The sequence below is a fragment of the Bison bison genome, unplaced genomic scaffold (assembly GCF_000754665.1).
Source record: "Bison bison bison isolate TAMUID 2011002044 unplaced genomic scaffold, Bison_UMD1.0 scf7180017864389, whole genome shotgun sequence".
NCBI classification, from domain to species: Eukaryota; Metazoa; Chordata; class Mammalia; order Artiodactyla; family Bovidae; genus Bison; species Bison bison.
This window is the reverse complement of record NW_011494961.1, coordinates 2,929,380-2,953,138: the sequence shown is the minus strand read 5'-3', so window position 1 is coordinate 2,953,138 and position 23,759 is coordinate 2,929,380. Positions and strand designations below refer to the sequence as shown.

Sequence of the window (23,759 nt, the reverse complement as noted above, 5' to 3'; positions counted from 1 at the left end):
GATTTTACAGTGTCCCACAGGTTTTGGGTTGTTGTGTTTTCATTTTCATTCATTTCTATGCATATTTTGATTTCTTTTTTGATTTCTTCTGTGATTTATTGGTTATTCAGCAGCATGTTGTTCAGCCTCCATATGTTGGAATTTTTAATAGTTTTTCTCCTGTAATTGAGATCTAATCTTACTGCATTGGGGTCAGAAAAGATGCTTGGAATGATTTCAGTTTTTTGAATTTACCAAGGCTGGATTTATGGCCCAGGATGTGATCTATGCTGGAGAAGGTTCTGTGTGCACTTGAGAAAAAGGTGAAATTCATTGTTTTGGGATGAAATGTCCTATAGATATCAATTACGTCTATCTGGTCTATTGTATCATTTAAAATTTGTGTTTCCTTGTTAATTTTCTGTTTAGTTGATCTATCCATAGGTGTGAGTGGGGTATTAAAGTCTCCCACTATTATTGTGTTATTGTTAATTTCCCCTTTCATACTTGTTAGCATTTGTCTTACATATTGCAGTGCTCCTATGTTGGGTGCATATATATTTATAATTGTTATATCTTCTTGGATTGATCCTTTGGTCATTATGTAGTATCCTTCTTTGTCTCTTTTCACAGCTTTTGTTTTAAAGTCTATTTTATCTGATATGAGTATTGCTACTCCTGCTTTCTTTTGATCTCTATTTGCATGGAATATCTTTTTCCAGCCCTTCACTTTCAGTCTGTATGTGTCCCCTGTTTTGAGGTGGGTCTCTTAGAGACAACATATATAGTGGTCTTGTTTTTGTATCCATTCAGCCAGTCTTTGTCTTTTGGTTGGGGCATTCAACCCATTTACGTTTAAGGTAATTACTGATAAGTATGATCCCGTTGGCATTTACTTTATTGTTTTGGGTTCGAGTTTATACACCCTTTCTGTGTTTCCTGTCTAGAGAAGATCCTTTAGCATTTGTTGGATAGCTGGTTTGGTGGTGCTGAATTCTCTCAGCTTTTGCTTGTCTGTAAAGCTTTTGATTTCTCCTTCATATTTGAATGAGATCCTTGCTGGGTACAGTAATCTGGGCTGTAGGTTATTTTCTTTCATTACTTTAAGTATGTCCTGCCATTCCCTCCTGGTCTGAAGAGTTTCTATTGAAAGATCAGCTGTTATCCTTATGAGAATTCCCTTGTGTGTTATTTGTTGTTTTTCCCTTGCTGCTTTTAATAGTTGTTTTTTGTGTTTGATCTTTGTTAATTTGATTAATATGTGTCTTGTGGTGTTTTGCCTTGGGTTTCTTGGACTTGGGTGATTATTTCCTTCCCCATTTTAGGGAAGTTTTCAACTATTATCTCCTCAAGTATTTTCTCATGGTCTTTCTTTTTGTTGTCTTCTTCTGGGACTCCTAGGATTCGAATGTTGGGGCGTTTAACATTGTCCCAGAAGTCTCTGCGATTGTCCTCATTTCTTTTAATTAATTTTTCCTTTTTCCTCTCTGATTCATTTTTTCTACGATTCTATCTTCTACCTCACTTATCCTGTCTTCTGCTTCTGTTATTCTAGTTGGTTCCCTCCAGAGTGTTTTTGATATCATTTATTGCATTATTCATTATATTTTGACTCTTTTTTTATTTCTTCTAGGTCCTTGTTAAACCTTTCTTGCATCTTCTGAATCCTTGTCTCCAGACTATTTATCTGTAACTCCATTTTGTTTTCAAGATTTTGGATCATTTTCACTATCATTATTCAGAATTCTTTATCAGGTAGATTCCCTATCTCTTCCTCTTTTGTTTGGTTGGTGGGCATTTATCATGTTCCTTTACCTGCTGGGCATTTCTCTGACTATTCATCTTGTTTATTTTGTTGTGTTTGGGGTGGCCTTTCCGTATTCTGGCAGTTTGTGGTTCCTCTTTATTGTCGAGGTTCCTCGCTGTGGGTGGGATTGGATGGGTGGCTTGTCAAGGTTTCCTGCTTAGGGAAGCTTGTGTCAGTGTTCTGGTGGGTGGAGCTGGATTTCTTCTCTCTGGAGTGCAATGAAGTGTCCAGGAATGAGTTATGAGATGTCAGTGGGTTTGGTATGACTTTGGTCAGCCTGTGTATTAGGCTCAGGGTTATGTTCCTGTGTTGCTGGATAATTTGCTTTGTATGTCTTGCCCTGGAGCTTGTTGGCCCTTGGGTGGTGCTTGGTTTCAATGTAGGTATGGAGGTGTTTGATGAGCTCCTATCGATTAATGTTACCTGGAGTCAGGAGTTGTCTCGTGTTCTCAGGATTTGGACTTAATCCTCCTGCTTCTGGTTTTCAATCTTATTTTTACAGTAGTCTCAATACTTCTCCTTCTACACAGCACTGTTGAAAAACATCTAGGTTAAAGATGAAAAGTTTCTCCACAGTGAGGGACACCCAGAGAGGTTCACAGAGTTACATGGAGAAGAGAAGAGGGAGGAGGGAGATAGAGGTGACCAGAAGGAAAAGAGGGGGAATCAAAAGAGGAGAGAGCAAGCTAGCCAGTAATCACTTCCTTATGTGCTCTCAGTCTGGACCGATCAGAGATGTTCACAGAGTTACACAGAGAAGAGAAGAGGGAGGAAAGAGACAGAGGTGGCCAGGAGGATAAAGGGGGGAATCAAAAGGAGCGAGACAGATCCAGCCAGTAATCAGTTCCTTAAGTGTTCTCCACCGTCCGGAACACACAAAGAGATTCACACAGTTGGGTAGAGAAGAGAAGGGGGAGGGAGGAGATAGAGGTGACCTGGTGGAGAAAAAGGAGAGTCCAAAGTGGGAGAGAGCAGTCAAGCCAGTAATCTTGCTCCCAAGTAAAAATAGGTACTGAAGATTGGGTTCTTAAAGGTACAAAGTTGATAACAAATACCAAAAAGAAAAGATTAAAAATCTAGGGTAGAGTTTGAATTCTCAAAAATACAATATTAAAGAAAAAAACAAAGTAATAAAAATTATAAAATATATATATATGAAGTTTGCTTTAAAAAATAGGGTCTTTTTTTTTTTAGCAAAGTAATAGTAGGTTATAAAACTGAAAATTAAAGGAGTAATAGAGGACTTAAATTTTAAAAATAAAATAAAAAAAGATTTTTTTTGTGGTAAATTTAAAAAATGATAATAGTAAAAATATATCTAGGACTTTCTCTGGTGTTGTTGTGGGCAGTGTGGGGTCAGTTCATTTTCAGATAGTTCCTTGATCCGACTTATACTTCTCAAGATCTATAGGCCCCTTCCTATGTAGTCGGTGCTAGCTGCAGGGTTTTAATCTAGTTCACCTGTCACTTCCAAAGCTGTTCCCTATGTTCTGCTTCTTCTGTTTGCTGGTCTCTTCAGTTTCTAATTTCTGCCCTGACACAAGGGGGTGGTGGTGGTCACTTTTTTAGGCTCACTTGTTCAGTCGTGCTGTGGGGAGAGAGGAACTCTGCAAACAAATAACACTGGCCTGTGTGGGGAGTGTTCGCCATGTCTCGGCCACACTGGGTTTGCCCCCACTCACAGCTTATGTGCTTTCCCAGTCTATACTGCTCAGGCTCTAGGTTGCTCTGCCAGGGAACTGTCTGAGGCAGGCCCCGGTTTCATGCACTTCCCAGGTCTAAGCCGCTCAGGTTTAGGTTCTCGGGTACTCTACAGAGGCACAGACTTGGTTTGGGCCTGTGTTTTGTGCCCTTCCCAGGTCCAAGCAGCTCAGGTGACCAGGTGCTTGGCGAGCACGGTTGCTGCAACTTATCGCCTCCCCTGTCCCTGCTGCTCGGTTTTCTGGGTGTACAAACTGCACACCTTCTCAGGTGTGCCATGTGTCTCTTCTGGGGAGCTGATCTCTGGCTGCAACCCTCCCTGTGGATGTCGACCATCCAGAATCCCAAGAATTCTTGGTTAGCAACAAAGCCTGCTTGCAGTTTGGTGGATGATGTCTCTCTGGGGCCATGGTTGCCCCCTTCTGGCTCTGGCTGCCCTCACCTGCCTGTCTCCGGCAGAGGATGGGCCGGTCCATAGCCGGCTAGTTCTGCTCAGTCCTTTGTTCTGTGAGCGGGCCTGGCAGTGTCTTAGGTTAGGGCTTTTCACAGGATAGCTATCCCACAGTCTGGTTTGCTATCTCAAGTTAGTTCCCTCGGATTGCCCTTGGGGCATTCAGGCCTGGTCCTTACTCTAAGCATGCAGCCCGTGCCTCCCTGCCCAGCCCCCGCTTGCTAGTGGCAGATGCAAGCATCTGAGCTGCTTCTCCACTGGGAATTGCCTTAGGCACATAATCTGTGGGTTTTATTTATTTATTTATTTTCCTCACAGTTATGTTGCCCTCTGAGGTTCCAAGGGTCACCAGAGACCCGCCAGTGAAAGTGTTTCCTGGTGTTTGGAAACTTCTCTCTTTTTTAAGACTTCCTTCCCGGGCCGGATCTCCATCCCTACTAGCTCTTTTGTCTCTTTTTATCTTTTATATTTTTTTCCTACCTCCTTTCGAAGACAATGGGCTGCCTTTCTGGGTGCCTGATGTCCTCTGCCAGTATTCAGAAGTTGTTTTGTGGAATTTACTCAGCGTTCAAATGTTCTTTTGATGAATTTGTGGGGGAGAAAGTGGTCTCCCCATCCTATTCCTCTGCCATCTTAGAACCGCCCTCCATTTAGTGCATTTTAAAGAACAGAATTATTTATCTGTTTCCTCTCATGTTTGAAATTGTCTTATATCTTCTTTGGTCAACAAAAATCAAGTCAATGTTTTGTGGCCTGAGTGTAGATGTGGTGTATATCTCCTGCACACAGGATAAAGGTCTGTACATGATGCAGAGTTTTAGAAAGAGATATGCATGAGTCCCTTCCGTCCTCATGCTGTGGATGTAAAATGAGATGAAGTGACTTGCCCGAGGTGATGAATATATTCACTGAAAATACTGGCAGGAGCATAATATCTACACATCCCAAGTGTTTTTTTTTTTTTTTCCCACACAGTGTTTTTGGTATGAAGCCATAAAGAATTGCACGGGGCATGGCCGGGGCAGACGACATCAATCTTGAAGTGATTCTCCACTTATGTGACAGTTGACTCCACCGAGAAATAAAGAGTGGTAGTTGTTTTACTGTTAAAAATTGTGTAAACCTGAAGTTTTAAAATAGTCTAGCTTTTTATAATCAAGTTCTTCTACCTAATATTGTAGAAAAGAAAGGTGAAAATGTACAGTAAATTATAAAATAAGCAGTGATAGAAATTTGATAAATAGATTTTGTATTTCATCTAAGCGTTGCTCCTATAGATAATACATAACAAGAAGAGTGGAATAAACCATCTGGGTTGAAAACTGTAGAAGAAAGGCACTTAGTTGGAAGCTTGTCTATTAAATGAAAATATTTGTACTAGAAGGGTTTGATTTTTGAGTGCATGATGACAGGCAATTAATTTCTTGGCTATTCTAACTCATGTTTTTTTTTTTTTTTTTAATTTGAAGCTAAACATTGGGCATTTGAAATAATTCTTTAAAATGCAACTTATAGATAAACCTACTTAGAATTCAGTAAACTGAGGGCATTGGGTAAATAGAGTTATGAAAAAACATATGTTTGTAAACACCATGATGTCTTTCCCTGCCCTCAACTCTCTTCCTACTTCTAATGCATCTCTCAGGGGACTTCTTTTCAAGCAGTCATTTAATGAGGGGTTACTATGCACCATGTTATCATACTAGGTGATTTACACAGATTATTTTATTTAGTTTTCAGAACTAGCCTGTGAGTGAAGGCTAACTGGAGCTAATATGAAGCCTTTTATGATGTGGAGCCCACTCTGAACTCACAACTCAAACCCGGTGTACTTTGTTCCAGAATCCAGAAAAGACCCAGCAAGCAGTGTGCCTCTCCCTTCGTGGTAAGTGATAGAAGATATAGCTATTTTCTGTCACTTTCTAAGTAATATCCTGACATTGCCTAGTCATAGACCTCTGAAACTTCTCTAGTTTATCTTCCACCCTCTGGTGTAAATGGATCTTATTAAAGCATCTAGCTTTCTTTATTCCTAATCCCAAAATGCATGTAATACATGTGGTTGTCAGTATAACAAACAATCCAGTATAACATTCCACAGCATATAAAGATTGTAGGGACTATGCGATGAGAGAGGGCTGAAAACAAAATGGTAAAGATACACTTTGTCTCTGAGAAGCCAACTGCTTCTAATCATCTTTGTTAGATTTTCAAAATAATAGGTTAAGTTGATAGCTTTATACTAGCTATTGGGGACCACAGTGATTTTTCCTTATCCAGAACTGCAGATTAAGATTGTGATAAGGCTCAGTCATTCTCCAAGACTTATAAAGCTTTGCACCAGCCAACTAGGCTATTGAAATGGACATATGGTATGAATCAACTTCTCTGCATTAAAAAAATCTTTTATTGTGGATTTAATGTTTTCAGTTCACTGAGGCAGTGGTATCACTTTTAGATTTCTGTGTTTCGAGGAAGGTGGGAGAGAAGGGGTGAGAGGAGGGGAAACTTTAGTGAAAGCAGAGAGAATAGCTGTATGGAGACGACAGCCTGATGGAAGCTGCAACATTCAGAAGCGATGGCGCCAACTCCCAACCTCCAGCAAGGACCTGGGAGAATACGCAATGCCCTGAACTCATCTTTCTCTAAGACCCTCCCAAAGTGCTGGTGCCTCCTATCGGCCAAACCAGCCAGAAGGCAGAGGAGGCTGCAGCTGTCACTGCATAACGATCAGCCTCTGGGAGAGCAAGCAAAATAAATAAAAATGGAGAGCATGATGGATGGGAGCGCTGATTACTGAAAATAACCAAAACTCAGGCCAGTCACAGTGATAAGTACACTGATGCTAGCTGTTAAGAGGGAAATGAACAAGGCTGTAAAATTATAATGTTTACAGCATCTTGCAGATTTCTTTCAAGCATGAATCTTGGTCTACATTATACTGACTGTTCTTAAATGTCACTAGAAGCTCAACTGAACTTCTGTGTCCAGTTTTGAATTCTGTACTTAGGATCACCTCTTCCATCCTTCTCTTTGTTTAAAGCTGGTCATTTGACCCATTCCTTCAGAATGGCCATATTTTAAAGCATCTAGATCTGAAGATGCAAAATAAATAAAATAAATTGCTTTGGTTTCTAGAATCTGGGTAACCACCTTTCTGCCAAAGCTCTTCTCCATTAAAAATCTGCTCATATCTGTCTTTTTTCCTTAAGGTTTGACTAGGGATTATTTCTGTTTTCTCGTTTGGTTGGATGAAAGTATTTGAGGATGACACTTGGAAGTACATTAGCCATTTTTAAAATGACTGTATTTGCTTGTTACTATTTTCTGTGTCGTGTAATCAAATATTTACCTCGTCCACAGCAGCAATAGCTGTTCTTAAAACCATTTATTTGCTTCTACAATGAAGTTGTCCTGACCAATTCTTTTTTTTTTTTTTAAATGTCCAAAGATGTATGTCTTACAGTTACATGTTGGAGGGAACTGGTGCCAACCAAGTGGTATGCAGTGGAGAAGTTTTTGTTCTGTTTTGTTCAGTTTTGTGTTTCTAGGTGGGTTTTTGAGCTAATAGATCTTGAAATACCAAAATCATATATGTGGAATCTAAGGAACAACTATTTGTGAATCATAAATAAGCTGTGAGTAGTAAACTGAGATTCCAAATACTTCAAGACATAATGAAGCAATACCTCTTTAATTATCCATTTCAGAGAAAGCCCATCACCATCAAATGTTGTTTACCTCACATTGAACTCTAAATAGTGCAGGGGATTGACATTCCAGAAGAAAGATACTCTGAAGACTAGCAAGAATCCTCATTCTTTTCTAGATTTATATAGGCTAGATTTTAATAGCTAAGTGAAAATTTAAAGAAAACATATTAAAACTTAAAACATATATTTTCTCTTGCATTGATTAAGGGACTTTGGACTACAAAAGAAAAAAGAAAAAAAAATAATGAACCATGATAAAACATCTGGTTGAATTTTGCTAGTTATTTATATTTTAAACATTTCAGCTTTCCTTATTTGAATGAATAATGTTTATGTGGGATAATTGTTATCGTTGATAATGCTGATCTTTCAAAAGAGAGCATTGCATTGTTTGTGGGACCTTAATAATGTGGGAAATTGTTTTTTTTCAATTCAGTTTATTTGCTCAAACTTTTTGGTGAACATTGCATACCCTAGCAGATATGGTGTGGTTTAGAAAGTTGATATTCTAGTTCTCAGTGATTCAAACTCTCTATTCAGCCAAACCCAGGGTGACAGTGTCTGTTTGAACAGAGAACTTCTTGTCCAATAAGTGCATCCCTTAAAGAAAGGAATTTGGGCAAAGTCTGGCAGAACTGTAAATAAAACACAGCGTTTACTTACATCAGGATGGGCTCCCACAAGAATTAAATGAATGCTTGTCCCCCAGGGGAAACTGCAACTACTAAAGACAAAATTTAGGGCTGTTTTTAAGCAAAGAAGAATAATGTTGTTTGATTTTATTACATACAGATTTTGCTTTTACAAAATGTGGAACAGATGGAAAAATTCAATTACCATCATAGTTGTTTTTACATATCTATTCCATTTGAAAGATAAATACAAAGATGAAGATAATTTCCAAATTACTGTTAATTTATGTGTTTTAGTGAAGATCAGCTGGTATATTATTCCTTAGATAATGAAGCATTTTAAAAAAGTTTTTTATTATGGCAAATTTTAATTGCACAAAAAATAGAACAGTATAATGAAATCCCATTACTTATCATTAAGCTTTAACAATCTTGAGCATAGAATTAATATTTTCCTAACATAATTTCAGAAAATTTGAGAACTATGAGGTCTACAAGGTATCAGTCCAACAGTATGACAGTATTTTGCAGATGTGGCTGTTGAGAGCTAAAGTTGTTGAGTGACAGCCACATAAGGGCTTAGATCCATTCCTGGAAAGTGGTAGGTCACCACTGCTATTGGTAGTAGGGAAATTTCAGCTTTGGTGAAAAATCTGTCAGAAGTAGAACTTAGGGAAATAGATGAGAAGCATAGATGTCTAAACCCCCAACTGCTGCTGCTGCTGCTAAGTCGCTTCAGTCGTGTCCGACTCTGTGCGACCCCAGAGACGGCAGCCCACTAGGCTCTCCTGTCCCTGGGATTCTCCAGGCAAGAGCACTGGAGTGGGTTGCCATTTCTTTCTACAGTGCATGAAAGTGAAAAGTGAAAGTCAAGTCGCTCAGTCATGTCCGACTCCTAGCGACCCCATGGACTGCAGACTACCAGGCTCCTCCGTACATGGGATTTTCCAGGCAAGAATACTGGAGTGGGGTGCCATTGCCTTCTCTGCAAAACCCCCAAAGGAAGGTGGAAACATCAACAGTGGAACCACCAGCTCTCAGAGAGGGGCGATCTGAAGTGGCCATTGTGCAACCAAATCCCCAGATCCAATAGTTCTGTAAGCTGGACATCGCCAACAGGCTGACACTCAGGACTGGGCACTGCTCTGGTTTGTCCTAGGAGCCAGCTCCTCTGTGCTGGAATTATGGGTAGAGAAGAGCTGTTATGGAGAGAGACAAATACCAAGGGGAAAGAAAAGAGAGGCAGAAGCTAAGATCAGAATCAGAGATCAGTTTTGATTTCTCTCCTACCTTTTTTTAAAAAATGCTGTCTAAAAGAATTTTGGACTTTGATGATTTCCTCCTTGTTTATGCATGAATTTTTTTCTGTAAATGTCAGGTGGTATGCAACTTCTTGTAAGCTAGAAACATTTGGAAGCCAATACCCGTGCTTGTGTAGTAGAATCTTCACTGAGATTTTTAATCTGGGGGAGGTCCTAAAGTTCCAATAAATAGGGCTGGCCCAAAACTCTGACATGCATGTGCCAGTCTACTTTGAATCCAAGGTGCTAGGATTGTTTATGTACCAACTTCCTTTGAAGATAAAATGAGACAAGTTAAAGTCTCATGTGTCTTTTATAGGGACCTCCAGCCTTTAAAATATTACTTTTCTCTCTAATTTTTTTTTCTCTAAAAGTGCTCATTAGGTAATAATCTCTTAGGCATGTTTTCAGATTTCCTTTTTCAAATTATAAAAACTGGATCATTTTTGGCCATTTTTTAATTTCACAAATGAAAACATAATGTTCTAAAAATAATATCACCCTATAAAACAAAATACTTAAAATCTGGCCAAATACTTTACTTATTTTTTCTGTTTAAACACATGTGTTTTATAAAATCTCAAATCCTGTTGTAGTCCCTGCGTATTCATAAAGAAGGTTTAATTTAGGCTACTATTTAGTCATTTGGTAGGAAACATCTTACTATTAATACAGTTTACTGTTTTAGAAACTCACACCAGTGTATTCAGTTCAGTTCAGTCGTTCAGTCGTGTCCAACTCTTTGTGACCCCATGAATTGCAGCACGCCAGGCCTCCCTGTCCATCACCAACTCTTGGAGTTCACTCAGACTCACGTCCATTGAGTCAGTGATGCCATCCAGCTATCTCATCATCTGTCTTCCCCTTCTCCTCCTGCCCCCTATCCTTCCCAGCATCAGAGTCTTTTCCAATGAGTCAACTCTTGGCATGAGGTGGCCATAGTACTGGAGTTTCAGCTTTAGCATCATTCCTTCCAAAGAAATCCCAGGGCTGATCTCCAGCAACATATAATTCAAAACTGAGTCTTTTGCAGTTTGTTGTTGTTCAGTGGCCCAGTCATGTCTAACTCTGCTACCCCATGGAATGCAGCATGCCAGGTCTCCCTGCCCTTCAGCATCTCCTGAAGTTTGCCCAAGTTCATGTCCATTGCATCGGTGATGCCATCCAGCCATCTCATCCTCTGACGCCTTCTTCTCCTTCTGCCCTCAATTTTCCCCAGCATCAGGGACTTTTCCAATGAATTGGCTGTTTGCATTAGATGACCAAAATACTGGAGCTTCAACTTCAGCATCAGTCCAGTGAGTTTTCAGGTTTATTTCCCTTAGGATTGACAGGTTTGATCTTGCTATCTAAGGGACTCTCAGGAGTCTTCTCCAACACCATAATTAGAAGGCATCATTCTTTGGCACTCCGCCTTCTTTATGGTTCAGCTCTCTCAACCATACATGACCACTGGCAAGAATACAGCCTTGACTACATGGACCTGTCAGCAGGGGTAATGTCCCTGCTTTTCAACACACTGTCTAGGTTTGTCGTAGCTTTGCTACCAAGAAGCAATTGTCTTCTGATTTCATGGCTGCGCTCACCATCCGCAGAGATTTTGGAGCTCAAGGAGAGGAAATTTGTCACTGTTTCCACCTTTTCCCCTTCTATATGCCATGAAGTAATAGGGCTGGATGCCATGATCTTAGTCTTGTTAATATTTGGTTTAGGCTGGTTCTTTCACTCTCCTCCTTCACCCTCATCAAGAGGCTCTTTAGTTCCTCTTTGCTTTCTGCTGTTAGGGTGGTATCATCTGCACATCTGAGGTTGTTGGTTTCTCCCACTTATTTTGATTCCAGTTTGTAACTCATCCAGCCTGGCATTTCTCATGATGTGTTCAGTGTATAGATTAAGCAAACAGGGTGGCAGCAGACAGCCCTGTCACACTCCTTTCTCAGTCCTGAACCAATCATTTGTCCCATACAGGGTTCTAACTTTTGCTTCTTGAGACAGTTTAGAAGTAATTAAAATCAGACAACAGAATTTTTATGAGAGTCAGAGTATCTAAAATGAAACTTGAACACTTACCAAAAAACAAACGTTTATCTTTGTTTCTTTGTATAGTTCAACAGTTCAAAAAATATGTGAAGCAGTCAGCAGACATTTGCACAGTTTTCTGGTGCAGTTTTTCTAATTAGTCCTCTCTAATTGGAGCATAACCTTAGGGAATGGCTCACAAGATGTCACATTTAGTTGGAGAAGACAACACATGGGTCAGGGGACATGGATTCCATCAGTGTTGTTTAGCTGTACGTTGCTCAGTGACATCTGATGAGGAAGTCATGGAGAAATACAAGTGGGTTTGGAGACAGTAAGAGGTCAAAGATACGAAGTGCATGTATGGTACAGAGACTTCACTTAATTTGCACTTGAGCCTTTGGCTGATTTTATTAGGATAGAACATTTCCATGATTTCCCCTGTTCCTTGATCTGCTACTGTTATAATCCAGACATTGATTCTAATGCCTTGTATGAACCTATTCTCCAAGTTTAAGTACTCTACTATTTTTCCTAAGCTTAGGGGGAACTGCAGAGAAGGCGATGGCACCTCACTCCAGTACTCTTGCCTGCAGAATCCCAGGGACGGGGAAGCCTAATGGGCTGCCATCTATGGGGTCACACAGAGTCAGACACGACTGAGGTGACTTAGCAGCAGTAGCAGCAGGGGGAACTGACAAACTACACAATCACACTTAAAAACTTGACTTTGTATTCTTTTGATCCAATATATCCACTTTTCTTACTCAACCTCATACCAAGATGGAATTAAAACTTTTTAAAAAAAAGTTTCCTTCTGCTAATAAAGCTTTCCTTAGTAAGCATTGGTGTTGAGGACAGAAAGCAAATTACATCACTATTTCTGTTTGTTTTGCTGCTCTGTTTCCAAAGCAGGATGCTTATTCATTCAGGTACAGTAGACAGAAAAGGGAAGGGTAGTTCCAGCTGTGAAAAACAGATAATCTGAGCTTTTCTTGGACTAGAGACTGATCAGTGAATTAATATAAATGTATCTGAATATTTATGAAACTATATATTCTAGATTTTGATAGATAGTTTGATTTCTTAACTCTTAACTCTTGCTTAACTCTTTCCAAGTGACTGAGTAACCACTTGATGTATGAGAACCTTTAAAGAAAAGGGGAGCAGAAAGAGACCCAGAGTACCTTTTCTAAAAAATCGCAGTGTATGCCACCTTTGTATATTTTTCTCTACCTTATCCCCCACCCAAGTTAAAAACATTCATCAGTCATTTCTACTTTTACCAGATTAAACACTGATGAATTGCATGCCATGATTATACGCTAAAATGCTATAATGTTAGATTGAATATCATGTAGAAGTATCTTTATTACTTAAAAACTCAACTCTTCAAATATGCAGAATGAAACTGCTGTATTTTTACATTGATAAATTTTTAAATGTGTCATATTAGAAAGTAACTAATAGTCTTAGAAAATATATCATTAGTATTTATGTCTGTCTGCCTCTAACTTGCTTCCTCTATTTGTATTTGTGTAAATATGTATACGAATGTCTATAATATATACTAAGTATGTTTTGATATTATAAATATATCAAGAAAATATAAAGATTAGCTTATGATATAAAAACAAAATGTAGCAAATATTTGAAGTGTGTTTTAACATATATGTGAATTCATTGAACCCAGAGGTGAAAAGGACTTCTCATTGTAGTAGAGTCAGTTCTGGTCTTTCTTTGTCTAATAAATAAAATGAACTGTTTCAGAGTAAGGAACATTTCTAAACTCATTCTACGAGGTCACCATCACTATGATACCAAAACCAGACAAAGAAAACACATAAAAAGAAAACTACAGGCCAATATCACTGATGAACATAGATGCAAAAATCCTCAACAAAATTTTAGCAAACAGAGTTCAGCAACACATCAAAAAGCTCCTACACCATGATCAAGTTGAGTTTATTCCAGGGATGCAAGGATTCTTCAATATACGCAAATCAGTCAATGTGATACACCATATTAACAAATTAAAAGATAAAAGCCATATGATCATCTCAGTGGATGCAGAAAAAGTCTTTGACAAATTCAGTATCCATTTATGAATAAAACTCTTCAAAAAATGGGCATAGGAGGAACCTGCCTTAACATAGTAAAGGCCATATATAAGCCTACAGCAAACATTATTCTCAATGCTGAAAGCCTGAAAGCATTCCACCTAAGATCAGGAACAAGACAAGGGTGTCCACTTTCGCCACTGTTATTCAACATAGTTCCTAGCTACAGCAATCAGAGAAGAAAAAGAAATAAAAGGAATCCAGACTGGAAAAGAAGTAAAGTGCTCACTCTTTGCAGATGACATGAAAAACCCTAAAAATAGTATCAGAAAATTACTAGAGTTAATTAGTGAATTTAGCAAAGTTGCAGAATACAAAATCAATACACAAGAATTACTTGCATTTCTATATACGAACAATGAAAAATCAGAAAGAAAAATTAAGGAATTAATCCTATTCACCATTGCAACAAAAAGAATTAAATATCTAGGAGTAAACTTACCTAAGGAAACAAAAGAACTGTACACAGAAAATTATAAGACACTAATGAAAGAAATCAAAGATGACATAAACAGATTCAGAGCTATTCCATGTTCTTGGGTAGGAAGAATCAATATTGTGAAAATGACTATACTACCAAATGCAATCTACAGGTTCAATGTGATCCCTGTCAAATTACCAGTGGCATTTTTCATAGAACTAGAACAAAAAATTTCACAATTCAAATGGAATCACAAAAGACCATGAACAGTCAAAGCAGTCTTGATAAAGAAGAATGGAGCTGGAGGAGTCAACCTTCCTGACTTCAGATTATACTACAAAGTCACAGTCATCAAGACAGCATGGTACTGACACAAAAACAGAAATATAGACCAATGGAACAAGATAGAAAGCCTAGAAATAAACCCATGCGCCTATGGGTACCTTATTTTTGACAAAGGAGGCAAGAATATACAATGGGGCAAAGACACCCTCTCTAATACATGGTCCTGGGAAAACTGGACAGCTAGATGTAAAAGAATGAAATTAGAACACTTGCTAATACCATGTGCAAAGATAAACTCAAAATGGATTAAAGACCTAAATTTAAGACCAGAAAGTATAAAACTCTTAGAGGAAAACATAGGCAGAACACTCAATGACATAAATCAAAGCAAGATCCTCTATGACCCACCTCCTAGAGTAACACAAATAAAAACAAAAGTAAACAAGTGGGACCTGATTAAACTTAAAAGCTTTTGCACAGCAAAGGAAACTATAAGCAAGGTGAAAAGACAACCCTCCGAATGGGAGAAAATAATAGCAAATGAAACAACTGACAAGGGATTAATTTGTAAAATATAAAAGTAGCTCATACAACTCAATGCCAGAAAAACAAACCCAATCAAAAAGTGGGAAAAAGATAGACATTTCTCCAAAGAAGACATACAGATGGCGAAGAAACACATGAAAAGATGCTCAACATCGCTCATTATTAGAGAAATGCAAGTCAAATCTACAACGAGATATCATCTCACAGCAGTCAGAATGGCCATCATCAAAAAGCCTATAAACAATAAATGCTGGAGAGGGTGTGGAGAAAAGAGAACATTCTTGCACTGTTTGTGGGAATGTAAATTGATATAGCCAGTATAGAAGACGGTATGGAGAGTCCTTAAAAAACTAGGAATAAAACCACCATATGACCCAGCAATCCCATTCCTAGGCATATACCCTGGGGAAACCAAAATTGAAAGAGACACATGTATCCCATTGTTCATTTCAGCACTATTTACAATAGACTCTAGTGTTAAGCAACCTAGATGTCCATCAACAGATGAATGGATAAAGTGGTTGTGGTACATATACACAATGGAATATTACTCAGCCATAAAAATGAATGCATTCAAATCAGTTCTACAGAGGTGGATGAACCTAGAACCTATTATACAGAGTGAAGTAAATCAAAAGAGAAAGATAAATATTGTATTCTATGACATATATACAGAATCTAGAAAAATGGTACTGAAGAATTTATCTACAGGGCAGCAATGCAGAAACATACATAGAGAATAGACTTATGGACATGGGGAGAGGGGAGGAGAGGGTGAGATGTATGGAGAGAGTAACATGGAATCTTACATTACCGTATGTAAAATAGATCGCCAATGGAAATTTGCTGTATGTCTCAGGAAACTCAAACAGGGGCTCTGTATCAACCTAGAGGGCTGGGATGGGAGGGAGAGAGGAGGGAGGTTCAAAAGGGAGGAGGTATATGTATACCTATGGCTGATTCATATTGAGATTTGACAGAAAACAACAAAATTCTGTAAAGCAATTATCCTTCAATTAAAAAATAAATTTAAAAATGTACTGTTTCTATGGAAACTGCATTTGGAGAAAACAATAACCAGTATTTTAGGTATTAAAATACCCATGGTATCTAAAGTCAATAGAATGGTTTCTTCTTTAATGATAGAAACACTCTAACATTTAAAATATATTGTATATTTTGAGGATAGCACATATTTTATGGCTTAAAGCTACATTTCAAGTAGTTTCTTTTGTTATTAAAATGAATTATAAACTCAGTGCCACTCCAAACATCTATTATATGTTGATTTTAAGAAAAATGCTTGATCTATTGTGTATAATATTTAGTAATAAATTGTGAGAAAAAATCCCTTTGACTACAGTTGGTCAAAATTTGTCTCAATGGTGACACCATAAGAGAAACAAAACAAAACTATATTACTACAAAAAACAGACAATTTTTGTTGGAGTGATTTTTACAGGTAATTTTTAACAGATTAAATATGACATAGCTGTTTTCATGTAATTTAATTGTGTAACATTTGGTCTTTCATTAAGCCAGATATTACCTATTCTTTGCTAAATTAATATGAACCATTTACTATAGTAATGCTCACTCAATGAAAGTCAGATTAGTATAACATGCCTTCAAAATTTTTTACCAAGAATTCTAGTTAGCTTGAACTAATTCTAGTAATTAGTTTAGCTAATTTTAGTTAGCTAAAAAATTAAACTATGATTGCAAAAATAAAAAAAGTATTTCTATACCAAGGCAAAACCTCGAAAGGAAAGGAGAAATTTTCTGCATTGAAAAAGATAGCAAATAACAAGAGAATGTGATATTCATCTTAATGCCTTTAATATAATATCAAATTTTATATACTGTAAGAAATCCAAGAATTTGACAAATCAATAACTGTAGCAGGAGCTTTGAAGATATTCCTCTGGATTATGGCTTCTTCCCCATTTTTATATCTGCTTTTTGAGTTTCAGAGATTGGTTACTATATTGTATCTGTTGATAAATCCTGTGCTCACCTATTCTCTTCACCATTCAGTTCAGTTCAGTTCAGTTGCTCAGTCGTGTCCGACTCTTTGTGACCCCATGAATCGCAGCATGCCAGGCCTCCCTGTCCATCGCCAACTTCCGGAGTTCACCCAGACTCATGTTCATCGAATCAGTGATGCCATCCAGCCATCTCATCCTCTGTCGTCCCCTTCTCCTCCTGCCCCCAATCCCTCCCAGCATCAGAGTCTTTTCCAATGAGTCAACTCTTCACATGAGGTGGCCAAAGTATTGGAGTTTCAGCCTCAGCATCAGTCCTTCCAATGAACACCCAGGGCTGGTCTCCTTTAGGATGGACTGGTTGGATCTCCTTGCAGTCCAAGGGACTCTCAAGAGTCTTCTCCAACACTACAGTTCAAAAGCATCAGTTCTTTGGTGCTCAGCCTTCTTCACAGTCCAACTCTCACTCCATACGTGACCACTGGAAAAACTGTATGTAACCTTGGATGGACCTTTGTTGGCAAAGTAAGGTCTCTGCTGTTGAATATGCTCTCTAGGTTGGTCATAACTTTCCTTCCAAGGAGTAAGCGTCTTTTAATTTCATGACTGCAGTCACCATCTGCAGTGATTTTGGAGGCCCCCAAAATAAAGTCTGAAACTGTTTCCACTGTTTCCCCATCTATTTCCCATGAAGTGATGGGACCAGATTCCATGATCCTAGTTTTCTGAATGTTGTGCTTTAAGCTGACTTTTTCACTCTCTTCTTTCTCTTTGATCAAGAGGCTTTTTAGTTCCTCTTCACTTTCTGCCATAAGGGTGGTGTCATCTGCATATCTGAGGTTAGGGGTTGTTTACTCTTTGAAAATTAGTTTTCTGCCATTTAATATTCTCTCAAGAGGGAAGAAGTCCATTATCTTGACCTAAAATTTAGAATCTTTAGGTTCCTTTATCAAAATGTTTGAAGTAGATTTGTGGTTTCTATCTGGCCAGGACTCATTGTAACCTGCTGTTTGTATTTCTATGTCACTCAGCTGCCTGATTTCAGTATTTTGCTTCAGAAGTAGATGATCATCTTTTTGAATGGGTCAGCTTTCTGTGCTCACGATGTTAATGTTTTTATCTTGGTAAATTTTTCTTAATATGATGATAGTGCTCTTCTCTGACTCAAAATTTTAAAATATAAAAAATTAAAGGCTATTATTGCACATAATTCTATAAAATGAAACACACTATGGTGCTATTGATACTTTTGAGTGTGAAGTTTGTGGTATATAATGATGGATAAGGCTGGTTGTCACAAATCTATTTCTCAGCACTGAAACTTATCCCACTTAAATTGTCCAAAGAAATTCCAGAATACATAATAAAACCTTTCCTGTTCATTTTTGTATGAGACGAAAGGAAAATACTGCAATAAGGATTTTTGCCAGCAAATACGTCAGAAGATCCATTATTTCTTAGTTTTTATTCTGTTACATTAGCAATGAAACAAAGCTTTAGGCAAACATTGCTTCACTAGGTTATTATATAATTTTTTGACAGTAAGTTACATTATGGGAGCTCCCTCCTCTGTGATAGGTATATTCTTAAGAGTCTTTAAGATGTTTAAAGTCTCTCTTCACAGATTGGCTACTATAAATATATAAAATTAAATGCTTTCTATAACAGTATCATGTGAACTTCCTCACCATAAGCCTCACAAGAACCCTATAAGAATGTTAGTCATTACCCACTTCTTTCAGAGGAGGAAATTGAAGCATCAGAGATTAAGGAGCAAGAAAGGGTACTACCCCAAACCTAACTGTCTGTGGGGCTTCCCAGGTGACTCTAGTGTTAAGTTTTGTTAAGTTAAGTCCACTCTTTGTCTAGTGGACAAAGGAGCCTACTGGGCTACAGTCCATGGGGTCCCAAAGAGTGGGACAAGACTGAGTGGACATGCACATACACACCACTGTCTATCATCGTGGCCATGGTGAGGCATGGCCCACATGCAAGTGCCCACATGGCAGGAGGAAAACACTTCTATAGAGAGGAGAAGGAAGTTGGGAGGACTATCTAGTAAACAGAATATGGCATTTCATTGCGTTCTTTCCAGGAAAGAAGCAGGGTTTCTTTCCTGTTGACTCTGTTATCCTTATAGGGCATGAAAATTCTCCCAACTCTATTTGACTGAGATTTCTGTTTATTAATTTTTTACACCATTTGTTGTTCATCACTTAGTTGTGCTCCACTCTTTGCAACCCCGTGGAATGCAGCATGCCAGGCTTCCCTGTCCATCACCGACTCCCGGAGCTTGCTCAAACTCATGTCCATTGAGTCAGTGATGCCATCCAACTATCTCATCCTCTGTCATCCCCTTCTCCTGCCTTCAATCTTTCCCAGCCTCAGGGTCTTTTCCAATGAGTCAGTTCTTCGCATCAGGTGGGCAAAACTGAAGTTTCAGCTTCAGCATCAGTCCTTCCAATGAATATTCAGGATTGATTTCCTTTAGCATTGACTGGTTTGATTTCCTTGCAGTCCAAGGGACTCTCAAGAGTCTTCTCCAACAATTTAAAAGCATCAATTCTTCAGCACTTAGCCATCTTTATAGTCCAACTCTCACATCCATACATGACTACTGAAAAAACCATAGCTTTGACTAGATGGACCTTTGTTGGCAAAGTCATGTCTCTGCTTTTTAATATGCTATCTAGGTTGGTCATACTTTTCTTCCAAGGAGTCTTTTAATTTCGAGGCTGCAATCACCGTCCACAGTGAATTTGGAGCCCAAGAAAATAAAGTCTGTCACTGTTGTCATTGTTTCCCAATCTATTTGCCATGAAGTGATGGGACCGGATGCCATGATCTTTGTTTTCTGAATGTTGAGTTTCAAAGAACTTTTTCACTCTCCTCTTTCACTTTCATCAAGAAGCTCTTTGGTTCCTCTTCACTTTCTGCCATGAGGGTGTTGTTATCTACATATCTGAGTTTATTTACACCATTATTCAGGTTCAGGTCTCCTTTTGAAATCTTCTTTGTTGCTGCACAACCTCAAAACATTTACTGAATCCTGTTATTTAATACTTGTCTTCTCTACAAAGCAGATTTTGTGTCTTGTGACGGAAACACCACTTTGGTCTAATGATATGTCTTGTGTCTAGGCATGTGCTTTGGCTACAAGAGTTACATAATAAACATTTGTTAGTGCAATGATTTTTTTCTTCATATTTCCTCTTTTGAACACCAAAGCAGATAGAGCCTCCAAAACATTTGCAGTCACTTTACCTTGGTTGAGCTTTCAGTCTTCAGCTTCTTTCTGTTCCTCCAAATTACCAAGCACGTTGCTGCCCAGGGCCTTTGCACTTAACTGTTCACTTGGAAGAAACAGTCTTCTCCCAGAGGGCCACATTTCTTACTGCCGCATCTCTCTTGGATCTCTGATCAGATGTCCTCCTATCAGTGAGAATGCTTAAAACAGCAGCCCCTCTCCACCCATGACTCCCTGTCTGGTTATTGAAATTTCCATTCTTCTGTTTAAAGTTCAGCTTAATTACTTGGATATCTCAGACTGATATCAGTGGGATGAAAGTGCATGTAGGCACAGAGGTAGGGGGTCAAATCGTCCAATGCCTGAGAGATGTTTTGAGAATTATAACTTTTTCTATGAATGGGAGAAGGAGATATTGAAGGAGAGAAATGAGCAGGGAGATCAGTTAGAAGGATATTTACTACTCTAGGTGAGAGAGAGAGAGAGAGAGAGAGAGAGAGAGATGTCTTGGAACTAGGTGTTAACAGAGGAAGATACAGATAAATATGTCAGTGAAATAGATGTAAAGCATGAGAGAAAGAGAGGAGTCTAGAATGACCTTAAGGACTATGGCTTGAGAAATTTGAAAGGTGGATTTTTTATTTACTAGGTTGAGAAAAACTTTAGGGGAAGAGTTGTTAATGGGTGATAAAGATTTCAATTTAGGACATGTTAAGTTTGAGAAATCTATTTGATATATAAGTTGAAGGTGACAAACAACCAAATAGAGGAATGAAGTAGACAGTTACATGTGAAATTCTGACATTTAGGGAATAAATCCAGACTTGGGACATGAATATAGGAAGTTGTCAATGTGTGTGATGTGCAAAGCCATAAGGCTGGGAGAGATCACTGAGGAGTGAGGTCAAATAGAGAAGAGCTTGAGACTGAGCCTTAGGACACTTCAGCACTTAGATAAGCAGAAACCAGCAAAGGAGACTAGGAGAAAACAATCGCTATGATGGGAAGAGAAGGAGTGGAGTGAACTGCCTTAGAAGACAAGAGAAAGTGTTTCAAGGAGAAAGGGGAGATCAGCTGGGCCAGTACACAGTACATTTTACAAAATATTTTAGTTTTAATCTTATTTAGCAATGTTGTTGATCGTTTCATGCAGACAACAAAGGGCCTGAGCCATACACATACATGTTCTCCCCTAAACTTCCTTCCCATCTGGGCTGCCAAAAAACGTTGAGTCCCCTGTGCTATTCAGTAGGTCCTTGTGGGTTATCTATTTTAAATATAGCAGTATGTACTGGTCGATCCCAAACTCCCTAACTATCTCTTCCCCCCATCCTTCCTCTGGCAATCATAGTTCATTCTCTAGGTCTGTGAGTCTGTTCCTGTTTTGTAAATACATTCATTTGTATAATTTCTGATTAGATTCTGCATGTAAGGGATGTCCTACAATATTTCCTCTTCTCTGTCTGACTGACTTCTCTTTGTTTTACAATCTCTAATTCCATCCATGTTGCTGCAAATGGCATTATTTCACTCTTTTTATGGTTGAGTGATATTCCATTGTATATATGTGCCACATCTTTATCCATTCCTCTGTTGATGGACATTTAGGTTGCTTCCATGTCTTGGCTATTGTAAACAGTGCTGCAATGAACATTGGGGTGCATGCATCCTTTCAGACCATGTTTTTCTCCACATATATTATATGCCCAGGAGTGGGATTGCAGGGTTGTATGATAGCCGCATAATTTTTTAAGTAACCCCCATTCTGTTCTTCAACAAAGGTCCATTTAGTCAAAGCTATGGTTTTTCCACTAGTCGTGTATGGATATGAGAGTTGGACTCTAAAGAAAGCTGAGCACCGAAGAATTGATGCTTTTGAACTGTGGTGTTGGAGAAGACTCTTGAGAGTCCCTTGGTCAGCGAAGAGATCCAACCAGTCCATCCTAAAGGAGATCAGTCCTGAATATTCATTGGAAGGACTGATGCTGAAGCTGAAATGCCAATACTTTGGCCACCTCATGCGAAGAACTGACTCATTGGAAAAGACCCTGATGATAGGAAAGACTGAAGGCAGGAGAAGAAGGGGACGACAGAGGATGAGATGGTTGGATGGCATCACCGACTTGATGGACATGAGTTTGAGTAAGCTCCAGGAGTTGGTGACAGACAAGGAAGCCTGGTGTGCTGCAGTCCATGGGGTCAAAAAGAGCTGGACACAACTGAGCAACCGAACTGAACTGAACTGAACTGAATGCTGTTCTCCATAGTGGTTGTATCAATTTGCATTCCCACCAAGAGTGTAGAAGTTTTCTCTTCACAGCCTTTCCAGCATTAATTGTTTATTGATGATGAATCATGTAAGGTTTGGATTGAGAAAAATAGAGGTCTTTTCCAGTCTTTAAAAGGATAGTTTTAATGGAGGTGACAAAATCCGGTGTTCGAAGGATCTGACAGGAGGTAATCCGAGAAAAGAAAATACATACACAGAGGACGAGAGTGTGAGATTTTGGAGACAAGTACTTCCCTTTCTAAATAAGAATGAGCAGTTCCTTGCCATTGACAACTCATTACTTGGCATACATGTGGGATGCATATAAGTATGCATATTTATGTGTGTGTGTGTGTATGAATATAGGCCAAAGTTTAAGAGTAGGACAGTAACATGTCCAAAATTATGTTTTAAAAAATTATGGTAGCATCAGTATCAGCAATGAATTTAGAAGACATAATGATCTCTCTAAGGCAATAGTGAACTGAATTTTAAAAACTAAAGTTGAATTCAGCTTAACATTTCTCATGTTTCTTTAGATTTTTATTCAAACAAGCAGAGTTGACAGAAAACAGTCTTGAGAAACATGGGTAGTGAAATAATTGAAAGTACATGTTTTAAGCATGAAATTAAGGAAAATCAGATTACAGACTTAGATTTAATGTTTGGGTGTTTTATAAAATCTGAAAAATATATAGAAAACAGTCATTTTGAAATTCTTGAGAAAATTATACTTCATAATTTATGGCAAAGATGTTTACTAGTTCACATAAAAGTAAATGTTTAACTATTTCTATTTCTGCTTTATTGACTATACCGAAGCCTTTGACTGTGTGGATCACCACAAACTGTGGAAAATTCTGAAAGAGATGGGAATACCAGACCACCTGACCTGCCTCTTGAGAAACCTGTATGCAGGTCAGGAAGAAACAGAACTAGGCATGAAACAACAGACTGGTTCCAAATAGGAAGAGGAGTACGTCAAGGCTGTATATTGTCACCCTGCTTATTTAACTTATATCCAGAGTACATCATGAGAAACGCTGGGCTGGAAGAAGCACAAGCTGGAATCAAGATTGCCAGGAGAAATATCAATAACCTCAGATATGCAGATGACACCACCCTTATGGCAGAAAGTGAAGAGGAACTAAAGAGCCTCTTGATGAAAGTGAAAGAGGAGAGTGAAAAAGTTGGCTTAAAGTTCAACCTTCAGAAAACGAAGATCATGGCATCTGGTCCCATCACTTCATGGCAAATAGATGGGGAAACAATGGAAACAGTGA

The 23,759-nt window shown here is 38.5% G+C and overlaps 1 pseudogene; it reads left to right on the top strand.

Moving 5' to 3' along the window:
• Positions 1–6,516: 6,516 nt before the first annotated feature.
• LOC105002099 overlaps positions 6,517–23,759 on the top strand; it is a 42,406-nt pseudogene continuing 25,163 nt past the window's right edge.